Source organism: Lissotriton vulgaris, chromosome 10 (assembly GCF_964263255.1).
Source record: "Lissotriton vulgaris chromosome 10, aLisVul1.2, whole genome shotgun sequence".
Taxonomy (NCBI): Eukaryota; Metazoa; Chordata; class Amphibia; order Caudata; family Salamandridae; genus Lissotriton; species Lissotriton vulgaris.
In genome coordinates this window covers 1,041,699,314-1,041,724,001 of record NC_141698.1, presented here as the reverse complement: position 1 = coordinate 1,041,724,001, position 24,688 = coordinate 1,041,699,314, and the positions used below count along the sequence as shown (strand labels likewise).

Sequence of the window (24,688 nt, the reverse complement as noted above, 5' to 3'; positions counted from 1 at the left end):
TTCTTGGAATCATGGTTTGCCCAGGCCACAAATCTGACTTTCGTTAATCCTCTAGAGTTTGACAGAGCACACAGAGTACCCGGAAGAATCACTAAGACGCAAAAAGGTCCCAGGCCCATCGTCTGTAAGCCGTTACGATATCAGCATGTGGAGCAAATACTTGCCTTTGTTCGGAAACACAATCATATCCTATGGAAAGATGCAAAGATCTATATCTCACAAGATTATAGTAAAGAAACAGTAGAAGTAAGGAAGACCTTTCTGGCCCTGCGACCACAACTGAAGTCTAGGGGATATCAATTTGGTTTTGTGGGTCCGGCGAAATATAGAGTAACAGTACGTGGATCACCTCACTTTTTCACGGATCCTATGAAACTCAAACGCATGCTTGAAGAGTTGGAGGAGCGCGACATGGACACTAACAACCCAGACAATATGGCGGCCTCGGCTTCGGGATACAAATGAACATTTTTGTGAGATGCTGTCTACAATCGATCACCACTATTCATATTGACTCACAGGTTTTGTGGTCCTAGCACCTACCAGATTAGGACTTACAATTGAGAACCCCTTCTGGCACTGGGAGTTACTCCTTGAGTTATGTTACAACGTATTATTCTGGCTTAAACTTTTGGCAATCTATTTTGCCCTTGATTCCTTACTACCGAACTGTTATTACTGAACTAATTTCTCTAATCTAAATTGTAACTAGTTTCTGAGATATGTAAATTGTGCGACATTAACACATTACTGACAAGGGGGCCATTTACTGTTAATCTATCGCTCTTGTTTATGTATCGAGTCTGCTGGCTCTTGGGGTACCCCAAAAGGAGAATATGATGTCACAATATTCTACAATGGCCTTCACTATACTTTAAACCAATTCCATTTGATGCTCTACTAATAGAGTCTAATAAAGTATACCAGGTTATCCAGAGTATAGTCTCATAGTTGAATCACACCACTTAGAAGTTCTCATTGCTTTAGTGTACGGTTTAAACACTTCAAAATGTTGTTCCAATGTTTATGCAATGTTAGTACTGATGGGAGGGTCACTGCGGTTTTCCTCACATCGCCATGCTTACATATTGCAGTAGGGGTGGGTGGGGTGGGGGGTTTGGAGGGTCAGGGGGTGTGTGTGTTGTGAGCTGTGGTTTTTATTCTTATTTTTGATTTCTTCATCTTCTTTTTCATTTTCACTTTTAATCTGCTTCTTAATGCTTGTCTGGACAAGTTGGATCATTTGCATGCCATGTCTATGTGCCCATACATCTGCTCGAGGTTCCTGTCAATTTAGTGCCATATTCATCAAGAAAGGGGATTCCTTACATGATGTGCCGCATGGCACGCAACTCCTTGAGGTTCATAATGCACTCATGATGTATGCAATAGCATAAATGGTACATCCTACACTTAACACGCCGCTCGGAACGGCCTCCCTAGACAAATTAAAAATCTTGTCTTTGAATGTAAAAGGTTTGAACCAACCCATAAAAAAACAGAAGATATTGGATTATGTACGTCGGCAGAAAGGCGACATTGTCCTGCTACAGGAGACCAAACTAGACACGAAACAATTCTACACTCTGCGTAATAAGTTCTATTCGGAGGTAGTGGGTTCAAGTGCCTTAGGTAAAAAGAATGGGGTATTGATATTGCTAGCGAAAAAATCCAAGATAGAGTTATTGTCCTCATAGGCGGACGAGAAGGGACGCTGGGTCACAGCTAAACTCGCCAGGGACAATACAGAATTTTATGTCACAAATATTTACGCACCTAATGCTAATGATCTAAACTTCTGGCAGGAACTGGCGAAACAGATTGAAACTATCCCCGACACAGCAGTTCACATACTAGGAGGGGACTTTAACCTCCCATTCGATCCTGCCCTAGACAGAGACTCGAAGTGCACTTTCAAGCCGAACAAATCACATAGCGCATTCATTAAATTGTGTCAGCGCTTTAATTTGGTTGACACATGGAGAATACAAAACCCCACTGATAGGGACTACACATTTTACTCTTCCCCACATGATTCGTACTCCCGTATTGATTACATCTTCGTTACACAAAATGGGGTACCAAGAATAGAGGACACATCCATAGAGCCAAGAGTCCTATCAGACCACTTGTGCATTTCCCTCTCTATAAGCAACATTAAACCCTCCCCTAAACAAACGTCATGGAGACTCAATGAAGAAATCTTAAACAAAGAACAGCATAGGATTGCCATTCAAACAGCCATCCGGTCATATCTGGAAATAAATATGAGAGGGGACACTTCGGACCTTGTTCGCTGGGAAGCCTTAAAAGTACCCTAAGGGGAGTATGCATCAAGATTCGTTCTGAAATGAACAAAGATTACAATGCAAAATTAGAAACACTAGAAAGAGAGATAGCCGACCTAGAAAACAGACACCAATTGACTAGGGACCGGGTGACAGTTAACACTATGACTAATAGAAAATACGAGTACAACAAGTTGGTGAGTGAAAGAGCGGGAGTATGGTTGGATAGAAGGCGGAAATTTAAACTTTGCGAATCTAACAAGGCAGGCAAAAGCTTGGCCGCCTATCTAAAATTCAAGGTTCAGAAAAACTCTATTAATGTTATGAAAGACTCTGCAGGTGTAAGCCACTCTGACCCCCACGAAATAACTGAAGTCTTTAAAGACTTTTATGAGGGCCTGTATGCTAAAAACGAATTGCTTGATGAGGGTAAGATTCAGGGTTACTTGCAAGAATGCGACTTACCAAAATTAACATCAGAGGAACAACGCAGCCTAAATGACCCGATCACGACTAGTGAGGTAGAAAAGGCAATCAAAGGTCTAAAATGTGGAAAAGCGCCTGGCCCTGATGGCTTTACGGCAAAATTTTACAAAAGTTTTGCAACGGATCTAATAGAACCTCTTCTGCACCTTTTCCAGGAAATCACAGATACAGGTGAGGTAAAAGGCACTTTAGCGGAGGCGATTATCGCGGTACTCCCTAAGGATGGCAAAGATCCATCATTGCCAAAAAATTATAGGCCGATTTCCCTGATTAATCTAGATTGTAAGTTACTTGCTATGATTCTATCAGCCCGGCTACAACGAGTCCTCCCTACCCTCATACACCCATCTCAAGCGGGTTTTTTAAAATACAGACTGTCAAGCGATAACACCAGAGTATTAGCTCACGCATTAGAAAAAGCAAAGCTTCTGCATACCCCCACAGTGGCAATCACGTTGGACGCTGAGAAAGCCTTTGATAAGGTAGATTGGGCCTTTCTTGAGGCAGTTTTACACAAATTCAATTTAGGAACAACATTCACTAAACTCGTAATGGCCCTGTATGCCGGGCCCACGGCTAGGGTTAGAGCAGGTGGCTCCTTCTCCTCATCTTTCTGCCTGAAACAAGGAACGAGACAAGGATGTCCGTTATCCCCATCCTTGTTTTTACTAGCAATTGAACCTTTTCTATATCATATACGGAATAATGAAGCCATTGCCGGGGTGCCGTTTAATGATTGTACTGTAAAATTAACTGCGTACGCAGATGATGTGCTCATTATGACGGAAAGGGCTGACGAGGCTATTCCGGCACTAATAACCACGATTGATGAGTATTCTAAGGTTTCAGGTTACAAACTGAATAAGGACAAAACAGAGGTCAAGCTTCTAAATAATGTTGGAAATAAAGAAATACTTGGTACATCTGGCCTCACTTGGCAACCACAAGCTTTTAAATATCTGGGTCTGGATTTCGAGAAAGATTTAATAACAACCCTGAAGGTGAATGAGGACCTAACTTTAAAAAAGATATCCACATTATTGGATGGCTGGTCACCCAAGTTTTTGTCCTGGTGGGGTAGGGCTGAGACCCTTAAAATGATGTGCACGCCTCTGGTTAATTACCTAGCCAGCATGCTCCCAATGACTTTTACAGACGAATTCATCAAGAAAGTGGATAGGTTGTTTGGGGAGTTCTTGTGGCGAGGGAAAAAAGCCAGGATATTATTTAAAAAGTTGCAGCTAGCAAAAGAGAAAGGCGACCTGGGCCTTCCCTCGTTCAGGAACTACCAGACGGCTTTCCTCTGCAAACAAGGGGCTCTTTGGCTAGTCGATTCTCCATCATATACCCCAGTTTGGCTATCTATTGAGCAATCGATAATTGCACATGCACCCCTTCCGGCCCTCCTTAGCATGGACTTAGCACATTTACCTCACTCCAAATATATCCTACTGAACACCTGGCGAGCCCTCCTCAGGCTTGACCAATCCCATAAAACTAACTCAGTAATCAAGAAATCCACCCTGGTATCACTGTGGAAAAACCCTATGTTCTGGTTAGATGGCAAAACCCTTTATTGGGAGCTGTGGGCTAGAAGCAGTATCAATATGGTAAAAGACCTTTATGAAGATGTTCTACCCATCCCTTTCTCGACACTGCAAAGGACATTTAACTTACCACCCATAGAATTTTATCAATTCCTGAAATTGAAATCCGTCATCTCTAAACGTACCCTCACTACTGAATTACCCTGGCTTATGACGCGTTTGCCGATCCTGTACCATGCTGACCATTTCGTATCCAGAGTCTATAAATTACTCCTCCCCATGCCCAAGAAACCCCATAAGCTAACGGAAGGCAAGTGGGAATCGGAACCTAACTCGACAGGAATAGCGATAGACTGGGTAGTAATACACAGCACTGCACTATCAAATAAGGTCTCCCCGATCCTCTGTCAAACAAAGTACATGCTGCTGAACAGAGCGTTCTGGACTCCTCAGAAGTTGTTCAAATGCCACCTAAAAGATACGCCCAATTGCTGGAATTGCCAGACAGCACCTGGGGATCTGGCGCATATGCTTTTTGATTGTTCCCTACTAAGAACATTTTGGGGGAAAGTCTTTGCTTATATTCACCAGATATTTGGAATTAAACCTGCCCAGGAATTCATATACATCATATTGGGCCCATTGGATACACAATTACCTGACATACATGACCGACAACTGTTAGATATCATGTTAACGCTGGTATGCAAGGTCATCCTTTGTAAATGGAAGAATTTTGCTGAGGTCAACTTTAAAGTCTGGCTAGAATGGCTCTCCTTTTTGAGAGGGGCGGACAATCCGGCGCTGTAGTCATCTACATGGAAACCCTCCAACAAAAAACTGTGGTCCTCACTAGATGCGTCATCCTCTCACTTTGAACCTCCATGATATAACCTTCTAAATGTTGATTATCTATATATGCTTCATTGATTCTGTATGACTCTATATGCTCCAACGACTGTATATTTTACTGCTGCTTGTAATATGGCTCATGCTTCCACCGACCGATTATCATTGATACATTGATACGCTTGTCCTTATTTCTTATTCTTACTCTCCTCCTATATTTTTTCTTCCTTTGGTTTTCTGTAAGTGTCATTTATTGCCACAATTGTATTAATCTATGTATTGGAAGACTTACTGTATTGTCTTTGCTTTCCGTTTTTCAATCTTCAATAAAAAAGAATTGAAATAAAAAAAAAAAAATTGACTTCTACTCTGCTCAATTGAAGGAAGTGAAAACACGGATCTCCGCTTGGAAGACACCCAGGGAGAGCTCAATTCAGCAGATATCTTCCAAGCTAAGGGGAGGAAGTCGATCAAATCTGCATTTTATGGGTATCTCCGAAAGAAAACAATTGGCATTCTCACCAGTTGAAGTTTTAGAATGCTTAATTAGAACCCATGTTCTCCCGGAGTTTAAAGAGAACCTCAAGGCTAACCTGCTCAATTTCTGGAAACTACTTAAAACTGATCTTTTTAAAGAAGCCTTAAACACTGAATAAACTCCTCCAGTTATGTGTACCACCCACGCAGTGAACTGTCTATCTTGTTCAAGCGCTAAGAGACCTGGCGGTGATTTAGCGCTATAAAAATCGCGAATAACATAACATAACTTTACTCTTCATTGCCGCTCCGCCGTACCTACCACTGCAAATGACTGACAGAAGACATTCTGGCCAACTTTTGGCCGGAAGGTCAAACACTTTTCGCCAAAGAGCCTATCAAGTGGGTGCCTGAGCCAAAAGTTGGCTGTGGTTTTTATTCCCTCTACTTTCTAGTGCCGAAGAAGGATGGAGGCCTTCGTCCCATTTTAGATCTGTGCACTTTCAGTGCTTTCCTATGGAAGGATTAATTCAAAATGCTCACCAGGGGCACGTCTTGCCTGCCATCGACACTGGAGTATGGATGGTGGCATTGGATATGCAGGATACTTATTTCCATATCCCGTCCTGCAGGCTCATCGATGCTAAATGCATTTAATGGTGGGGCAGAAGCATTTTCAGTTTACTGTGCTCTCTTTTGGTCTCACCAGGGGGCCTCAGGTGCTCACAAAAATGATGACAGTGGTAAGAGCTCTTCTTCAACAGTCGAGTTTACAGTCTTCCCTTACTTTGACAACTGGCTGTTGAAGGCGAGCTTGCCCCAGGTGGTCATCACCCACCCCCATACTATGTCGAACATCCTGTCAACTTTGGGGTTCACTATCAACGTGCAGAAGTTGCACCTGACTCCTTCTGAGGTGCTCCACTTCATCTAAGCCATTCTGGACACTGTTTGATTTTGTGCCTTTCCCCCAGAAAGGAGCATCCAGGACATTCAGGCTATGATACCGATCTTTCCGCCTCTGTGCTGGATTTCATTTAGGTCGACTTTGAGGCTGCAGGATTGATTGCCTCCTGCATCTTGCTTGTCAAGCACGCAGGTGTTATCTGTGGGTTCTGCAGTGGAATCCCAGTGGGCCCAACATTAAGGGGACCTCTCCAACAACATCCAGATTTTGGAGAAGACTGCAAAAAATCTGCAGTGGTGGTCATTGGACTGTGATTGGGTCAGCGGCAGATCCCTTTCTCTACTCAACTCGAAGCTGACAGAGATTACCCATGTGTCACTTCTGAGTTGGGCGGGCACCTAGGAGAGGTGGAGATCAGAGGCCTTTGGTCTCTGGTGGAGTTGTGGCTCCACATCAACCTTCAGGAGCAGAGGGCAATCCATTTGGTGTTGGCAGCCTTACTTCCATCCATCAAGAGGAGGTTGGTACAGGCGCTTACAGACACCATCACCATGTGGTATTGAAACAAACAAGACAGAGTGGAGATACGGACCCTGTGCAAGGAGGGACTGTGCCTCTGGAAATGGCTAAATCATCAAGAAATTTTTCTGGTGCTGATCCTTGAATGCTTGAGCAGATGAGCTGAGCTGTCGACACCTAGTGGATTATGAATGGCAGCAGGTGGCGACCAGTTTCCTCCACAAATGAGAACATTGGCTGGATCTATTCATCACCGCTGAAAACATGCCATGTCTGAAGGCATATGTATTGGAGTTTTCAAGCAGTCTCCCACTAGGAGCCGTGTTTCGTCTTAGGTGAAACTCAGGATTCCTGTATGCCTTCCCGCTGATACTTCTTCTGTCCCATGTTCTAAAGAAGATCAGGACCTACCAGGCCTAAATCATCCTACTGGAGCGTATGGTATCCTAAGCTTCTGGAAAGGAGAATCTATCCTCCGATGCAGATGCTCACCCTGGAGGATCTGTTGTTGCAGCCACCGGGTTGTTCTGCACCTAGGCCTTCACAATTTCACCTTCATGCTTGGAAAATGAGTGGTGACAGCTGAACACCTTTGTCCTACGAGATAGTTGATGTCATCTTGGCTGTCAAGCATCCCTCGACAAAGAGAGTATATGCCTGTCTTTGGGACAGGTTTGTGTCTTGGTGCAGCACACAGCTAATAGGCCCTGCCAGGCAAATTAATCTGAATTTTTTTTGTTTGTTTTGTCCCTCACCTGGCAAGGATTTGTTCTGGGCACAGATAAATGAAACCTTTCTGCTCTGTCTGCCTTTTTACGGTTGCCAGAACAGCCCTTTATATTTAGATCACCTGTTGGTGTGGTTTTGAACGGTCTACAACATCTGTTTCCTGCCTCTCCCCTTCTCATGCCACAGCGGGACCTTAACTTGGTCCTCAAATATTTGATGTGTGCTACCTTTGAGCTGCTTTACTGCTGCCCTTTGTAGCTTCTCATCCTCAAGACAGTGTTCCTCGTCACCTTCACATTGGTGCCTTCAGTAACCATCCTTTTTGCCGAAAGTTATAACTCCTTTCCACCTCAGTCAACGTATTACCTTACTAGCATTCTTTGCTCCACCTCACCCCTTAGAGGAAGAGAGACGTCACTGCTTGTACCCTAAAAGAGCACTGAACCTTTACATAGATTATACCAGAAAACACTGGTTGGACGATCAGTTCCTTGTGGGGTGTGCTTGAGCAAAAAAAGCAAGGCTGTTCGGTAAAGGACTGTTTCCCGCTGGATTAAGATCTAGCACGCACTGACCAAAAAGCAGCCTCCGAAAGACTCCAAACTCATTCCACCAGGATCACAACTGCTACCATTGCGTTGTCACACAGAATTGTCATTCTGAACATCTGCAGCCACTTGGGCGTCTCTCCATACTTTCACAAAGCATTACAGTCTGGCTAGCCAGGTTAACTGAGAGTAGCATTTTGCCTGCTCAATCCTGCAGGACTTTCTTGTTTGAGTCCATTCATGGACGCACCTCTAAATAGGTACTGCTTTGGTATTTATTCAAAAGATGAGGAATATGCAGTTTGAAACCTCTATAAGAAGAACAAGTCACTTACCTTTAGTAACATCTTTTCTGGTAGAGACTTTATCTAATCGCAGATTCCTCACCGACCCTCCCTGTTCTGTGACTACTTATTAGTAAGATCCTAAGTCTAGGAATATTCCCACTGATCACAATCAATTTGGTGTTGGGGCTCTGTGTCTGAGTGTGCGGACAACCTTGAAAGCAACTAACTTCAGCACTCGGGGGTAGGGCCCAAATAGGCTCTGCACATATTTTCCATAGTGGAACAGCGTCATTGTGGAGCCGCATCGCACCACTGTTGGAACTGACAGTGTGTGGTTGGCTGAGGGGATTCCTCCAGCCAGGCACAAGCCACCTCACCTATCAAGGGTTAGTGATTACACTCAGTGTAAACATTTGTGCTCACCCTTGGGTATTTTGGTACTGAGCAGTGGCAATGTGTGCACCTGAGGCGGAAAGCCGGGTGTTAGGCTACCTGCATCACCTCGTTTTTAAAATTGAAATTACTCGTTAAAACTTTGATTTGCGCCGTATTTTAAAGGCAATTCCTGCATTCCTGCATTCCCCACACTCTCGGACACATTGGTCACAGACCCTGATATAATAGCCGTTTTGTGGCGGCCATATTGAGGGAAGAGGGCAGTCCCAGAGCTGTAGCGCCTGAGACTACAAAAGGAGATGGGCACTCCTCCGCGCAGCGGACGCGGAGAGCGGCGCCGTAGTGGCGCCGAAGTCAAGCCAAAGTCCTGCCCGTCTGCGCCCGTCCGCGCTGAGTCCGGGCTTAGGGCCAGAAACTCTGTACCGGTCACCACCTACATGTCACCAACTAAACAACATCTATTATCTCTGAATACTCATACTCCGCACTGTCCTCAAACCATCGCGTTAGACAAGTGGATGGGACCTATTAACTGCCCACAATGCAAACAAAATATTGTACCCTTCATGACACAACGACCCAAAAACGCCGATAGGACTCTCAAGGGAGGCCTCATAAATGCACGTTCCATGTGCAAGAATGCCCAACATGTATATGACCTTATTGTTGAAAATGACCTCGGTTATCTAATGGTAACTGAGACATGGCTCAAAGATTGGTCCAACCCGGACATAGTCAAAGCTCTACCCCCGGGCTTCCTAATACAGAGATTGGACAGACCTCTTCAACGAGGAGGAGGACTAGCAATCATACATCGTGATTCCCTTAAATGTTCCACCATGGAAATACCCGAAATAAAAGATGCAGAATGCTTGAGTTTTAGTCTGCAAGCTCATGATTCTTTTACCTTTTCCGGCCTATTAGTATACCGACCCCCCGGACAAACAACCCGGTTCTTAGATAGTCTCGGGGAAGCACTTGCTAACTTAATTCTACGATCCGCAAATTTCACCTTGCTAGGAGATACAAACTTACATCTGGACAATCCCAATGACCCTAACGTCATATGCTTCAAAGATATCCTGCGCATACTGGGTCTGACAATCCAAACTGTGGAGCCAACTCATAATGCTGGGCACATATTAGACTGCATTTACTCTAATATCAATACAATTACAGTAGAACCACCACTGACCCAAACATGGTCAGATCACAAGTTCATTAGTTTTAATCTAAAAATAGATAACAATAAAAAAACTAATCCAATCCTCAGCAATACAAGCTCAACCCCCTGCTGGAAAAAAATCATCGAACACCCGGACCTAATGAACTGGGTAGAAGCAGAAAAACCTTCACCAGTGGGAAATGTGATCACCGATAATGAACACTACGAGGGTTGGATGAAAACTATTGGGGAAAGACTGACAACAGGAGGAACCAAATCAAAAAGGATACAAAGGAAAAAAAACGCTCCTTGGTACACCAACTCCCTAAAGGTTACACTAGGAGAAGTGAAACTTCTAGAAAGAAAATGGCGACGCCAATACAAGAGTGAAGATAGAGAAAACTATAAAAAAAGCCAGGAGGAATTACCATACCTCTATCAAGCTTGCGAAAACAAACTATTATACAAACCTGATTGAGTCGACCAATAATAACCAAAAAGAGATATTCCAAATAGTCAACGGCTTTAGAAAACCCAAAATATTATCTCAGGAAATTCCACCGTCCCAAGCTCTCTGTGACAAAATTGCGGAATATTTTGAACAGAAAATCACAAACTTTACAAAAGAGTTCCCACAGATAAATCAGCTAGCATTAAACACAGCTGACCCTACAATTTCAAAGGATGCACTTGGTTCCACAACATGGGACAGCTTTACCATGATCAACTCAGCCGAGTCCTCCCAAGCCATCTCAAAACTGAACTCAGGCTCTCCTCTTGATCCCTGTCCTCCTTTATTACTTAAGGCCATAAAAGATGAGGTCAACCCAATGATCAATTCAATATTGAACTCTTCACTGCAAACAGGAGATATCCCCACATGCTGGAAGGTCGCAGTAGTCAAACCTCTCCAAAAAAAAGCTATTCAGGATCCTACGACATTGTCAAAACTTAGACCCATATCACTTCTCCCAGCACTATGCAAACTTACAGAGACATGCGTAAACAAACAGCTCACCGCATATTTAGAGGACAATAACCTTCTCCATCCAAACCAAGCGGGCTTCCGCTCTCACCACTCCACTGAATCTGCCCTCATCTTTTCGACGGAAACAATCACAGCCGCTCTGGATCAGGGCAAAAGAGCAGTCCTGATCCTTTTGGATTTATCCGCAGCTTTCGACACGGTGTCCCACGATATTCTACTTCATCGCCTGAGTAGTGCAGGCATAGGGGGCACCGTGTTGAAATGGTTTACCAACTTCCTTAGACAAAGAAAACCGACCATCATCCTAGGGCCATACCACTCTGAGGCAAGGGAAGTCCAATCTGAGGTACCTCAGGGCTCCAGCTTAAGCCCCATATTATTTAATCTATACATGGTCCCATTAATGAAACTCATCTCCTCCTTTGCCATTAGCTCAATAGCCTATGCCGATGACACTCAACTAATCCTAATTCTAGATGAGGACGCGGCAATCGCTGAACGCTCCCTTAGAGATTGTCTGAAAGCCACTTTTGAGTGGATGAACACAAACCATTTGAGATGTAACACCGCAAAGACCAAAATCTTACCCTTCGGGAAAAACAATTTGTTCTCACCCCAGACCTGCTGGCCATCCAACGCAGAAGCCCCGCCGAGCACTATAAAGAGTGCCCGAAACTTAGGAATCAAATTCGATGAGGCATTGTCCTTAAAGCAACAGACAAGTGAAGTGGCTGGCTCTTGTTTCAACGTCATTAAGAGTCTTCGAAAATTCTTTGATTTCCTCCCCCTATCAGCTAGGAAAACGGTAGCGGTGGCATTAATCACATCCAGGCTGGACTATTGTAACAGTCTGTATGTAGGGGTCAACAAAGCCGCACTACATAAGCTGCAAATGGTACAACACGCTGCAGCAAGACTAGTGCTAAAAATGCCAAGAAAGTCCTCGGCATCTGCAGCACTTGACACTCTTCACTGGCTCCCCATACAAAAGAGAATCCTGTTCAAACTACTGATAATCACCTTTAGGGCATTTCATAAAAGAGGCCCAACATACCTGCTCAACAATTTTAATCGCTACTACCCTGGACGTCATCTGAGATCTGCTACGGCCAACCTAATGATTATCCCAAAGTTCCGACTGGCCACTAGAGGTGGAAAGTCTCTAGCGGTCAAAGGCTCTAAAGCATGGAACAAACTCCCACCTCAAATTCGAGAAATCTCTTGCGAGAGCAAATTCAGGAAAGCCATCAAAACCTGGATCTACAACCAAACAGGTACTACCTGCAAAACCCTAGTTTAAACTGAAACACCTTCATGGACTACTACATCTCCCACATTTTGGAATACACAAGCCACAAATAAGCGCCAAGATGCTCCTCGGAGTGATAGAGCGCTATACAAATTCCCAATCAAATCAAAAAGGCACAGCAGCTGCACACTATAAATACACTGAGGGTCACAAAAGAGACTTCACACAGGATGTATGTAAAAATAATGTATATTCAGCACACATATTCAATCCTTATAACATTAACATCATATACTTTTGGGCAGAAAACACATTCGGACATTGTTATGATATCAATAGTACGCTCACTATGGACAATTCCTAATCTACCCCCTACTCCCTCTCCCCCATTAAGAGAGCTAGCACCCGTGCGTGGTGCACAATATCAACAATATGTACTTACATGAAAGTAGAACACCTTTTTAGCAGCACTGGGGGCTAGAGCAAAGCGGAAAAACCCAGTTTCAAATGTATTGTGTTTTTGGCATAAAATCAACGAATGAAAAGGCAACTCCCGCCAGTGTCATGAATCACAGGCGGTCCGCACATGATCATTCCCTCTCACTCACACTCACTTCGCACCCCTACACGGTGTGACAGGTATCAACCAGTCAGTACGGAACACTCTTGAACACATACGCACTCAGGACCCTAATGCCACTGGTACCCAGCAGGTCAATGGTTCATACTCTGCAGACTCCGTGGCCCAAGCCTCCCTCCACCCTCTAGTTCACCTAATTGTCCTATACCCCTGGATGAAAGACAACCAACCCTGCCTCCCGGACACTGGGAGGGCACGCGGCCAAAGTCACATTTAATCTGGGTCAAGCAGTTGAGAATATGTTGCAGTTTTAATTAGTATTTAGATATAACCAAGAGAAAGTTAGCAGCCATTCAGGAAGTTCACCCACAGGTCTACAGACACAAAGGAGGCACTCCTTCTCTTGACCCACCTGAAAACTGTCTCAGAATCGTTCCTTCACCACAGTCAATCTCTCTCGCTACTACCTGGCACCATGATGTCTTCGAGAGGGGCCAGGTGTAGAGAGGACAGTTGGCCTGCCGCTATAAGGGTCACCAAGGGAATAACTGATGATTAGGGAGTAACACAGGGGAGCCTCTCAATAGGATGAGATGCCTTGATCGGTACATGATGATCCGGGTCATGCTCAGGCAATTCGGGCACAGCAACTGATGTGTGTTGGTGTGAGTCGCACCAGGCACTTCAGTTTTCAAACACGATGAATTGCACATTCCTCACCTCCCTGGAATGGACGCACAACAACCGGTGCACATTGAGATGGGTTGCACCAGCAATTCCGGCACAAACAGCGAAGAGATGCAATTCCGTACCTCCCTTGAAATGAGGCACAGAGTCGGTGCACAATGATACAGGTTGCACCAGACCAATCTGATCACACACACACAGGCGCCAGTTCAGCAGAGCCACATGAAGTACAAAAATGCACTAGTATTGGTACACCCCCACTTTCGAAGGTTGCACCCTGTGAATCGGACACCTCACGCAATAAGCATGCAGTCTGCTTGTTGCACGAGAGAGTTACGACACGATCGATGAAAGGGCCATGCGGGGTCTCGCAAACAGTGAATCCGCTCACCACCAACTAGATGCTTTTTGAGTGTCAGGGGCTCCGCAAAACGGGGACCATGCGCCTTAGAAGTGGGCAAGATTTCCGGGGCTCTGCCCTAGGCAATCCGGTCTTCAGTCACAAGTCTTAATTCCAACTCACACCAAGATGCCAGTTGTGATTTAGTAGACTAGGTGTGCACTTGAGAGGGCACAGCTCTCCAGATGTCACAGGTAGATGATGTAGGACCCTCACAGGAGATCTTTGATGTCTCTGAGATCTGCAGGAGAAAGGTAGGCCCACGGTTGGGCCTTGAAGAGCAAACATCAGGGCGCCACACTTCCGCAGATCCTCGGCCTAGGTCAGCCACTATTCGGACAGTTATTCTCCATCTGCACTACAGAGCCCTCTGGCAATGTGCACCACGCAGTCCGGGTTCTCCGTTCCCTCATCCCCAAAAGCGTATCTCACCCTTTGCTGAAAGATGCCACCCTTAGTTATACTGGTGCGTGCCTTTGAAGTTCGGGGTGGTTTAGGGTTTTTTTCTTTGAACCACAGATGTCTCATCTAAATTGTACGCCTGTGTGCCATGGGGCCATGGAATGCAGATCTTAATCTTTAGTGGGGCCATGATCCAGCCCTTAGAGGCTAAGTGTCAAAACTTCTATATTCAATCTATCCTATGTGGCCCTCAAAGGGTAGAGGTTTGCCGTTCCCATGGGATGCTCATTGTTTATGGCTGTCGCCTGGGGAATGCACAGATGTGCTCTCCCTGACCCCTGGAGTCCACTGGAGCCAGACACCACAGTCTTGAGTCTCTTGGAGCATAGAAATGTCCATATTCTATGAATGCCATTTCTACGTGAGTTATGCCAAAACCCCCTTTACCAATGAAAAGGGTTTGGCACTACAAATCCATGGATATGAAACACCATGATGCTGCTCCAATCCAATACACTATTGCAGTTCGAAGTAATGTCAACCAATTCCCCATGTTAACCTATGGTAAGAGCAGGCTTCATAGGTAGTGAAAACAAACATAGGTATTCCTCATTACCTGGGCGCACATGCACTAGTGCGCACACCGACCTGTGATGGCAGGTGGGACACATAGTTCCCAGCACCAGGGGTGCAAATGCACCCACCTAAATCTGCACAGCAGACTGGACAGGGGTTTAACTAATATGTGTATCTGTGCGCACGCACAAGCCAGGCAGCAAACGCAATCATGGGCACCATAGCTGCACAGGCTCACTTACAGCCGCCTATAATGGCAAGCTACTCATGAGTTTACTTACGACAGATGCCAGTGGGCACCCAATGGTCTGCAATGACAGATTGGCCCATGTTCCAGAACATTGAATCAGAGCTGCTTCCCAACACAGATAGGAAGGGTCCGTGCACTTTCATATGTCAAGCACAGGCCGGGCACATGGCTCACTCAGACCCTAGCACATTGAATATAAGCATCTGTGACAGATGGGGGGGAGTGAAGAGGAGCGCAGGTGTTTAGAGGGTTGTTGGAGGTTCTAGCTGCTATTCCCAAGCATGACTGAGGAAAATCTGCCACAGATGTAGATCGCTTGTTCAAGATATATACAGCATCTTTCTTCCTCTCTACCTTCCACCCTTTTCATTTTTCTGCGTTGTCTCTTCTAAGAGGGCCACCACATGCCAGGGCCATCATTACATCTGGAGTGGCCACAATATGCCAGGCCACTAACATATCAGGGGTGACCGCCATTAATGAACCTTTGAGTGGAGGGCCGGGGAGTGAAAGATTGAGCTTTTGAGATGGGGAAGATACAATCATCTTCGACATGCAAACTTGATTTTGGGATGGGGCGACGCAGATTGGACATTGGTGAATACATGTAACAATATGATAGGCTGCTCTGCTAGATCGATTATTGCAGTAAGCCCAAGCTCCAGGAGTATATCTTCAACATACTTGATATATTGCTATGTTTTACAGCAGCTTTCGAGGGTCCTATTAAAAATAAATGAAACAAAACTGCGGTGGAAATTTGGGAATCAGAGGTTGTATGCCTCTTGGAAGACCTTTCCAGATCAATAACGAATAATCAGTAAAGAGGTACATTATAAGATGTGGTATGATTGTTATTACACTGCGGGTATGCTTCATCATATGTAAGTCTCAGTGGGCGACTTTGTTAAAGAGATGTGTGTGAGTCTAAGGAAGATGCAATGGCTATCCGGTGGAAAAGTTCAACATTTGTAAAAAAAAGTTTTATAGAGGTTCTTGGGGGCACTACATTAGCTACCCCTTCCCAGCGACCCCTCAGGTTATGATTGAGCTTGAGACCCCAGAACAGATACCATATCAAGGAGCAATAGAATTTTAGGTATATTGTATTACTACCTTGTACAGTCTCTAAACAATTCTTGCCTAAAAGACATTTTACAAAAAAGGCTTCAAGTATATTTCTTGGCTTTAACAACCCTTCTTCTCTTTTTGCCTCCCTCCCCCATTCCTCTGTGACCCTTGTAGTGCATTACATGGCAACCTATCACAGTTAATTTGCTACAATTGTCCAGACCTTAGACCTTAGTCCACGTAATCAAGGCTTTGTTAGTGTTCATGTAATTTTATATTTCCTCCCATCCCTTCTCAATGCTACATGTCTTTCACTACATTTCACTTTAGAGTGGTTTGGCAGGGTCAGGCTAAAGGCAGTTGCGTTTTCACAAAATTGTGCTTCACCCCTAACAGTCACAGCAACCATAGTCTTTCTGCAAAGGAACTTCTCCCCCAGTGAATTATCACCGGCCTTGAGGAAGCCTCCCCTGAAATGGAAGACTCATAATGTGGGTGCACTCCACGAAACCAGCCTTCATACATTTCTGGTGTATTTCTTGGATTCTAGAGCCTTTCCTCTCTATCTGCTTAACCCGGTGGCATAACAAAATCTTTGGGGGCCCCCTGAAAGAAATGGAGAGGGCTCCCCATAATGTCCATACCTTCTCATTCATCAACCACTCTGTCGCTGCCAGGGTGCCTATTGCGCCCTTGGATTCCTCATCACCATGGAGTTAAACAACAAGTACCAAAAGATGTACTTGAATTTGGTTGACCTCTGAGCAGGTTTCAGCTCCTGGATGGTTGGCTTGTTGATGTGTCCTCAACTACCACAAGGTGGCTGTATACTGGTGGCCAAACACTACTTCAAAGCTCTATGCAGCAGCACTAAGGATGGGCTGAGCCAGAGCGCCATGCTTCTGTAGTCATCAACAGCTATGGATAGACTCTAGGACTGTGGGGCAGTTTGCTCTTTCTGTGAGTAGGAAGGATGTATGACGGTACAACGCGTGGTATTACCATGCGTACCGTTACAAAGCGTCTTTTACAACGCAAGTCGTTACCACGACTTGCGCTGTAGGGTTGCGGACTTAGGAATAGTTAAATGTACTATTCCAACACCAGCCTACGTACAGTAGGGAAGGTGCTGGAATAGTAAAGCTACTATTCCTTATCCTTGAGCGCCCTCCAGCGCAAGTCGTGGTTCCGACTTGCTTTGTAAAAGACGCGTCGTAACTGCACTGCGGGGTAACATCCGCGTTGTAAAGGATGTTCCCCGTAAAGAAGGCGTCAGACTGCCAAGTAGAACAGAGGAACAGCCCAAACCCTGTGAAAAGAATGTTTGCGGCCCCGTTGCTGTGTGCCTGCCATGATGATGGGCTGACCGGCCTGTGAGGAGCCCATGCCTTGACTGGAGTGCCCCATTACTGGCACTGCTGCTATTATCTTCTACCTCCGTTGATTTTGAGCTTACATTGAGACCAGGTGAACTCTCTCTGTGTGGCTGTGGTTATCCAGGAGATTAGGACTTCCTGCTGGCACACACACTGTCTTAAGACATGATTACTTCTGGCAGCAGCAATTCAGATCATGCTCCTGGCAGGACCCAAAAGGACACTGACTGCTATGAACTCAAATGTTGTGCTGCTGCCGCCCATCTATACACCTCACGTGCACCAAGAGCCTCTGCTCAACATACTGATATCAGTGAACATTCCTTGTACACAGAATGCTAAGCCAAGTTTAATGCCTAGAGGAACCCTCCTATTGGCCATAATTGGTTCACATTGCTGATGGTTATGCTTTACTATACTAGTTATCATTTGGTAAATGTGTTTTGTTGTTTATATGAAGATAGAACACTTATTCGGCTTGCCATTTACTCAACGCCCTTTACGTGTTACATATAGCTACGTTTTTAAACCTACGCACTCTTCAGGCGCAATCCACGCTACCCTACCAGAATCAAGGCCCAAATAACAGGAACGTGGAATTCAGTGAGATGTACAACATTACCCAGTCTCCCGTAAACCAGAAAAGAGGACAGTACTATACTTGTAAATACAGACGGTGGATCCCAACATACATGACCAGGCACTGCTATGAATCTAGATACTTTCTCCAGAAAGTTATGATCTGGTATGTTAATGGAGGCCGCCACTCTCCAAGCCCTCTGTAGTGTCCTCATCTACTGCGGTATTAGGGAGGCCTATAAAACTGTAGTCCCAGAGGGAGCCAATGAAAGCAAAGGAAGTACAGCAAAACACACTCCTTGTTGGAAGTCCTAGATAAATAGTACCTATCATCTCTGACGTGACAGCATTTTTCAGTAGGAAATAGTCTTTCATTTTCAAAGCATCCCTGTTCATGCATGGTACATTAGCTAACAATTAGAGGCTTCTAAATAAGCAACTCCAGAGCTCAAATAAGAAAACTGGTTTGCCATTTTCACAGTTTCCAACACTCAGGCCCCCATTTCAGTGGCAGCGTTGATTGGTCATTTTATCACCCTTTCCACAAACCAGTTAAATATTTGGGCTCTTGCTTTTTGAAGTGTAAGAGATAGCATGGTTGCAGACATGAAAAATAAAAGCGTAACCTCTAGTGAAAAACCAAACACACCAAAATGCATTTTAAAAATGCTGTAGCTCAGAATGTATAGAAACATGCAGAGCGGTTCTTTTTCCTCTAATGATCTGTAACATGCACAAATATACTTGTTGCCATAAATATCTCCCATCGGCTTAGGTCTCACCTAAGACAGCGCATGGCCCCAGATTTGGCCTTTTCTAACATTGAGAGCACTCATGAGACCTCTGTTTTAAGAACGTGGTGGGTAAGCCGTGGTTGGTAAGCCGTTACATGTAAAGGTTACCAATGCAATCCACGAAAGATGATTTGGGGGATTTTTATTCTGAAAGCAATATGTAGTCAGTGAGGTTCTTTCAGTATTGGCCTGAGCTCCTCTCTTGATTTAGATTGGAAGATGAATTTATTGCCATGCTTTTGGTGGAGGCCTGCCTGAAGGACATTGCGGTAATCCTGTCTAGATTGCAGGAAATCCGTATGTGATCTATTTAAAAGTGCTTAATTTGAGTCGGTGCTGCAGGTGGTGGGCACCAGCACTCAGTTTGAGACTGGGACTGGGACTTATTTTTCATCATCAGACTTTGAGAGAAAGGAAGAAGATGGAGATAAGAGGAAGGGAAAAAAAGAAAACGGTGGCAAATTGAGAAAGCAGGAAGGAAATCACATGCAAGCGTCAGATAAAGAGAAAATGTGGTAGGATTGTGGAGGAATAAGGTGGAATCAACACCAGGTAGTCTTGATATTCTACAACTGTGAGATTTGGCAGAACTTAATGGCTTGCGGGCTCCTAAGAAGAACTATGGGGCCCCTGCTTTCTTTTCTTCAAATCAATCTTGGTACTTTCTTTGCTCACCTGGTATTGGATACAATGTTTTCCAGATGGTGGCTATAACCGTAGGTGCAAAGGAGAAGTCTTGATCAACTGTCACACCTCGGTCTTGGGCTTTTATTGCCAGTAGTAGGGTAACAGATACGTTTTCCACCGTTATTGCAATGCACAAAGAGTAGCAGCGGAGTGGAAAGTAAGATGACATCAACAAAATGTAGGCTTTTTCAACTCATGAGTGCCAAAATCCAGATCCAAATAGTCTCAGGTCCTGGTTTACATTTAGCCATTCCAGTGATTTGCAAATGTAACCTGAAGTTTGGTGACTTTTTGCCATGTGTCTGAAAAGAAAGAAAAACATCACGTTTTCAGAAAATGTTTTCAAATGAAATCTTCTCTTCATTTTGGGGATTTTCTATGACTTTATAATGATGTTTTACAGGAAAAAAACATATTTGTTTTCTGGCCACATTTTCACATTGTTATTCTTAAAATATTTGTATAACTCTCCTTAAGCGCCAGTTTATGTGAGGCACACACTTGTTTATTTTCACAGCATAAAAGGGGTGTTGTTTCATTCCAGTTCCTAACATGGCAGTCATTGTAATGTCTCTTTGAAAAAAGAGAAGTTGCAGGTGGAAAGAAACAAATTGTTCTATTACAGTAACCTTGAGCCTACAGTCTATGGTCAAATAATGCCGTGAAACAATGGCGGAAATAGCACATCAAGTGGGTCTGTATTTGCGACGAAACAGGACACGCTTTTCAAAAAGACTTTGGATTAATAAACAAGGTATCATTGACATTCTGGATTGTGTGACGGTCACAGTAAAGTTCTGCACCAACATAGCGCTACCACCTTTGGTGACGTTCACCTCTGTCTGGCTTCCTCTATGAAAGTGTGGCAGTGGATTTACATCTAACTTTTATTTACCATATTCTTATCCTCATGCTGGATGTCATGATGAGTAACTTGAGCCATCACTTTAAGTACTCCAAAGAATCTGAAAGGTTGGAATGTCGCGGCTCATTTTTAGGCCTTGGCTATAGAGCTCTTTGGCTGTTTTGTTAGCAAGACATATTGTTTCAAATGCATAAAGTATCATTATAGTGGGTTTTGGGTCAGCCCCTTACTCTTGATTGCATGGCGTTGTGGTCTGTCTCAGATGCCTGCTCATGATTCAATCTTTTTTCTTGTGTTTGAGCTGCCTGGGATCCTTTTGGTCTCGCAGTATTCTGACTGCATGGGTTGTATACTGCCACCGCTTGACTCCTTTACTTTATATTCAGCAGTCCATGTGTTTGCTTCTCTTCCTGCCCGCACTCTCTATTCACTCCCCTCCTCAATGTTCCCGCCCCATTCCCATCCCACTCCCTCTCCTGTTCCCCATGTTATATATTTTTTATTTTTTATTTTATTATTTTTGTTTGTGCGGGCGCGGCAGCTGCAAATTCATGACATGCCACTCTCCTCCCCTTTTTTGCACTATGCATTTTAATTTATAGTGGTAACATGGCCCCCGCTATGCTACACTAAAAAAGGCCTCATGCGTCAAAATGCAAGCGCACACAGGTATCACAAAGCATGTGTTCGCGTGTGTCGCCATGTTCATCGGTGGCCATTTTGCACGATTGCCAGACAACGTGCACATGCGTTTTGATGCATGTATATATTTGGGATTGCAAAATGCCAGTAGCTTGGCCTTTTAAAGCTGAGACCCATTTTCTTTGCAAATGCTTATTACTTGTAGGCATCATTCCCTAATGTGGTAGATTTCCTTCTCATCACTCTCATATGTGTTAAATGTGCAAACAACACCAAATACTGACCTGGCTATCATGTATTGCAAGGTCAATCGCTCTGGTTCTGCGCATGATTCCCACATTTAACAAAATAGTAGTGTTCTTCAAATCATCATCAGGACTCTGGCTCAGCGGAGGTATAGGCCTTGTACGGGCTGGAGAATGGGGAAAATGAAAAAGAGGAAACTCAGAAAACAGTGAACACTTTCTGCTAAGTGATCCTCTTAGAAACTCACTTCCTGGAGAATAGTACATTTTCTAGGCACTTGAAGTAGAGACAGTACTTATGGACATTTTGACAAAGAACATGTGCAAAAAGAACTAACGATGGACCCCTCACCCCTAGTCCAGAGATGTCGGCCTAAATCCATTGTTTTTTGCTCACCACATCATTCTAGTTTAGAACCGGACATATGCAAATCCGTCTTGAACCTGCTTTCCATTGGAACAGTCTAGCCAGGCCAGGTAATCCCTGGTCCGGAAACAAGCATCTCAGGACCGGTTTCTGGGTATCACCCCTCATCGGCCAGGGTAGTTTGACTCCGGTGGCATGGTGAGCACTGAACCCACGCCAGAAAATACCCTTCCCACTTAGGGCGACAAATGGGGTGGCAAAAACATGAGTAATTAAAGCCAGATCTGTGCCTGGGGGTGAATGTTTGCATTGTTCAGCATTCTGTCCATCATCTGTTCTTTTTGCTTTTGTCAGGGTACGCTCAGATGTGGGTCCTGTTCTCACTGTACCACTGTATTCAAGCTATCCTGGCTGGTGAGGGGCGATACCCTGAAATCGGTCAAAGGATGCTTGTTTCCGGTCCAGGGAGAACCTGGCTTGGCAGTCCAGACTGGACTGTCCCCATGAGGAGCAGGGCCAGGACGATTTGCAAATGGCTGGGTCCAAACTGGTGTGGCATGGTGAGCAAAAAAAACACAATGGATTAAACCCCGATCTGTCACTGGGGGTGAATGTTTGCATTGTTCAGCATATTCTCATCATCTTTTCTTTTTTGCTTTTGCCACCCTAAGTGGGAAGGATATGCCCAGACGTTGGTACAGTGCTCATTGTGCCTCTGGATTAAAACTAGCCGGGCTGCTGAGGGGTGATACCCCAAAATCAGTACCAAGATGCTTGTTTCCGGTCTAGGGAGGACCTGGCTTGGCAGTCCAGACTGGACTGTCCCCATGAGGATACCCTGAAATCGGTCAAAGGATGCTTGTTTCCAGTCCAGGGAGGACCTGGCTTGGCAGTCCAGACTGGACTGTCCCCATGAGGAGCAGGGCCAAGACTGATTTGCATATGGCTGGGTCCATACTGGGCTGGCATGGTGAGCAAAAAAATAATGGATTAAACCCAGATCTGTGACTTGGGGTGAATGTTTGCATTGTTCAGCATATTCTCATCATCTTATCTTTTTTTGCTTTTGCCACCCTAAGTTGGAAGGATAAGCCCTGACGTGGGTCCTGTGTTCACTGCAAAGAAGTGTGTGTAACCTGCACACCACAGTCTATGAACGTTAGTGCAGTTTTACTTCAAAACAATCTGTGTAGACCTGCTACCTGACTGACCCCTGTCAGGTCTCTAAAATAACTGAACACTAAGACACCACTATGTCTATTGCAGGAGTGCACTGTTCGAACTTGCTCAGGTGCAAAGTTTTAACCACTCTTTTAAATCATTTATCTCAGTGTAAACATGCGAAATTAAGCCTTCATTGATTCTATTATACCATCATTAATATGATGAAAAACAAAAAATATTCAACATAATTGAAATTCATTGGTTGTTTACTATTGATTTTCAAAGTGCATAGTATTTCACGTTTTTTATAGCTTATTTGCAAACATATTAACAATTAGTTTTCATTGATAATATGAATCGATTATTCCTGACAAAATGCCAAACTAATACAAATATGAAACAGCAATTCTATCAGAACTTGCGACGACTCCCAATGCATTTCGATGCCTGAGCATCTTCGTCAGGGGAATTGCTGTGTGAGAAAAAATGCTGTATAAGAGAACGTAACCCTGTACACATTTCAACTATTGTCATCACATCTCAGTTTGTGCTCATGCACTACATAATATGTGAACTCACTACATATATTTCCTCATGCAGCTGCATTATCTTACTGTGTCCAAACGTACCAGCTACCCAAGCAATAGCGTGATGATTCCTACTGTGGTATGCCCTATACATGCCATCAAGTTTAGATTAGTGCACCCAACGTGTGTGTCACATGAGCCATTAACATAGGTGTAGAAAATGAGAATAAAAATAAACGTACTCTCCACACGGGTATTATGTCGCTTATGCCCAAGTTCCGTTAATGAACGACTATTCCTGAAGATAGAAAAGAACCTAACATAAATGTATCCATCCATGTAAAATCACCAGTGTCTCTATCACCCTATAAACACCAGCTACTTACTTTCAGTTGTCACTACACAAGACTCTAACCTTCTGTTGTCAAACTGCTCCGCCTGCGAAACCAAAAAACAACCCTTACTCCATGTGTTTTTATCTACTAGTTTCTCAGAAACATCCTCATCTGGAAATCGTAATTGCAATCGCCCTATACAATACCTTAAACAACTTTCCGATATGTAGACAATGCCTCCTTCATCTGTTCGAGTCCTTGAGAGAACCGCCGAGCATCGGCACGGCATGCCGGGACGTAATTTAACGTCCGTCGTCAACAGCGGACTGGTGCCCCCGCCCCCTTACTCGCGATCTCCAAATGTAAAATAAACCTGTGCCTCTAATCGCCTCTAAATGAAACTCTAAAGCGTGTCAGTTAAAGTTTTATTGATGGAATGCATAATTATATATAATGCATGCTTCTTAAACGTAACCAGAATAAAAACGGTACAAATCCATCCTATAGTAAACACGAGCACCGAACGGTGTTCATAGAAAGAGGACTGACGCTTTCAAACACAAACTTTATTGAAAAAGCTATATCACCAAGCTACTTCAATAACATTACTCATGCCCCTAGCTGACTATGGAGGTATTGGATATCAAAAGATATCCAATGTCGACAACAATGTGAAGAACTATAAGAAATCTTAAAATAGTATGTA

At 44.3% G+C, this 24,688-nt stretch overlaps 1 long non-coding RNA gene across 1 annotated transcript in view; it reads right to left on the bottom strand.

Moving 5' to 3' along the window:
• Positions 1-21,861, bottom strand: part of LOC147689285 (uncharacterized) — a 58,995-nt gene extending 37,134 nt beyond the window's left edge. The window contains exons 1-2 of the long non-coding RNA XR_015300604.1: positions 21,629-21,861; positions 19,826-20,139 (exon numbers count right to left, since the gene is read on the bottom strand). This is a non-coding gene — a long non-coding RNA (uncharacterized LOC147689285). The remainder of the gene's footprint in view (positions 1-19,825; positions 20,140-21,628) is intronic.
• Positions 21,862-24,688: the final 2,827 nt, after the last annotated feature.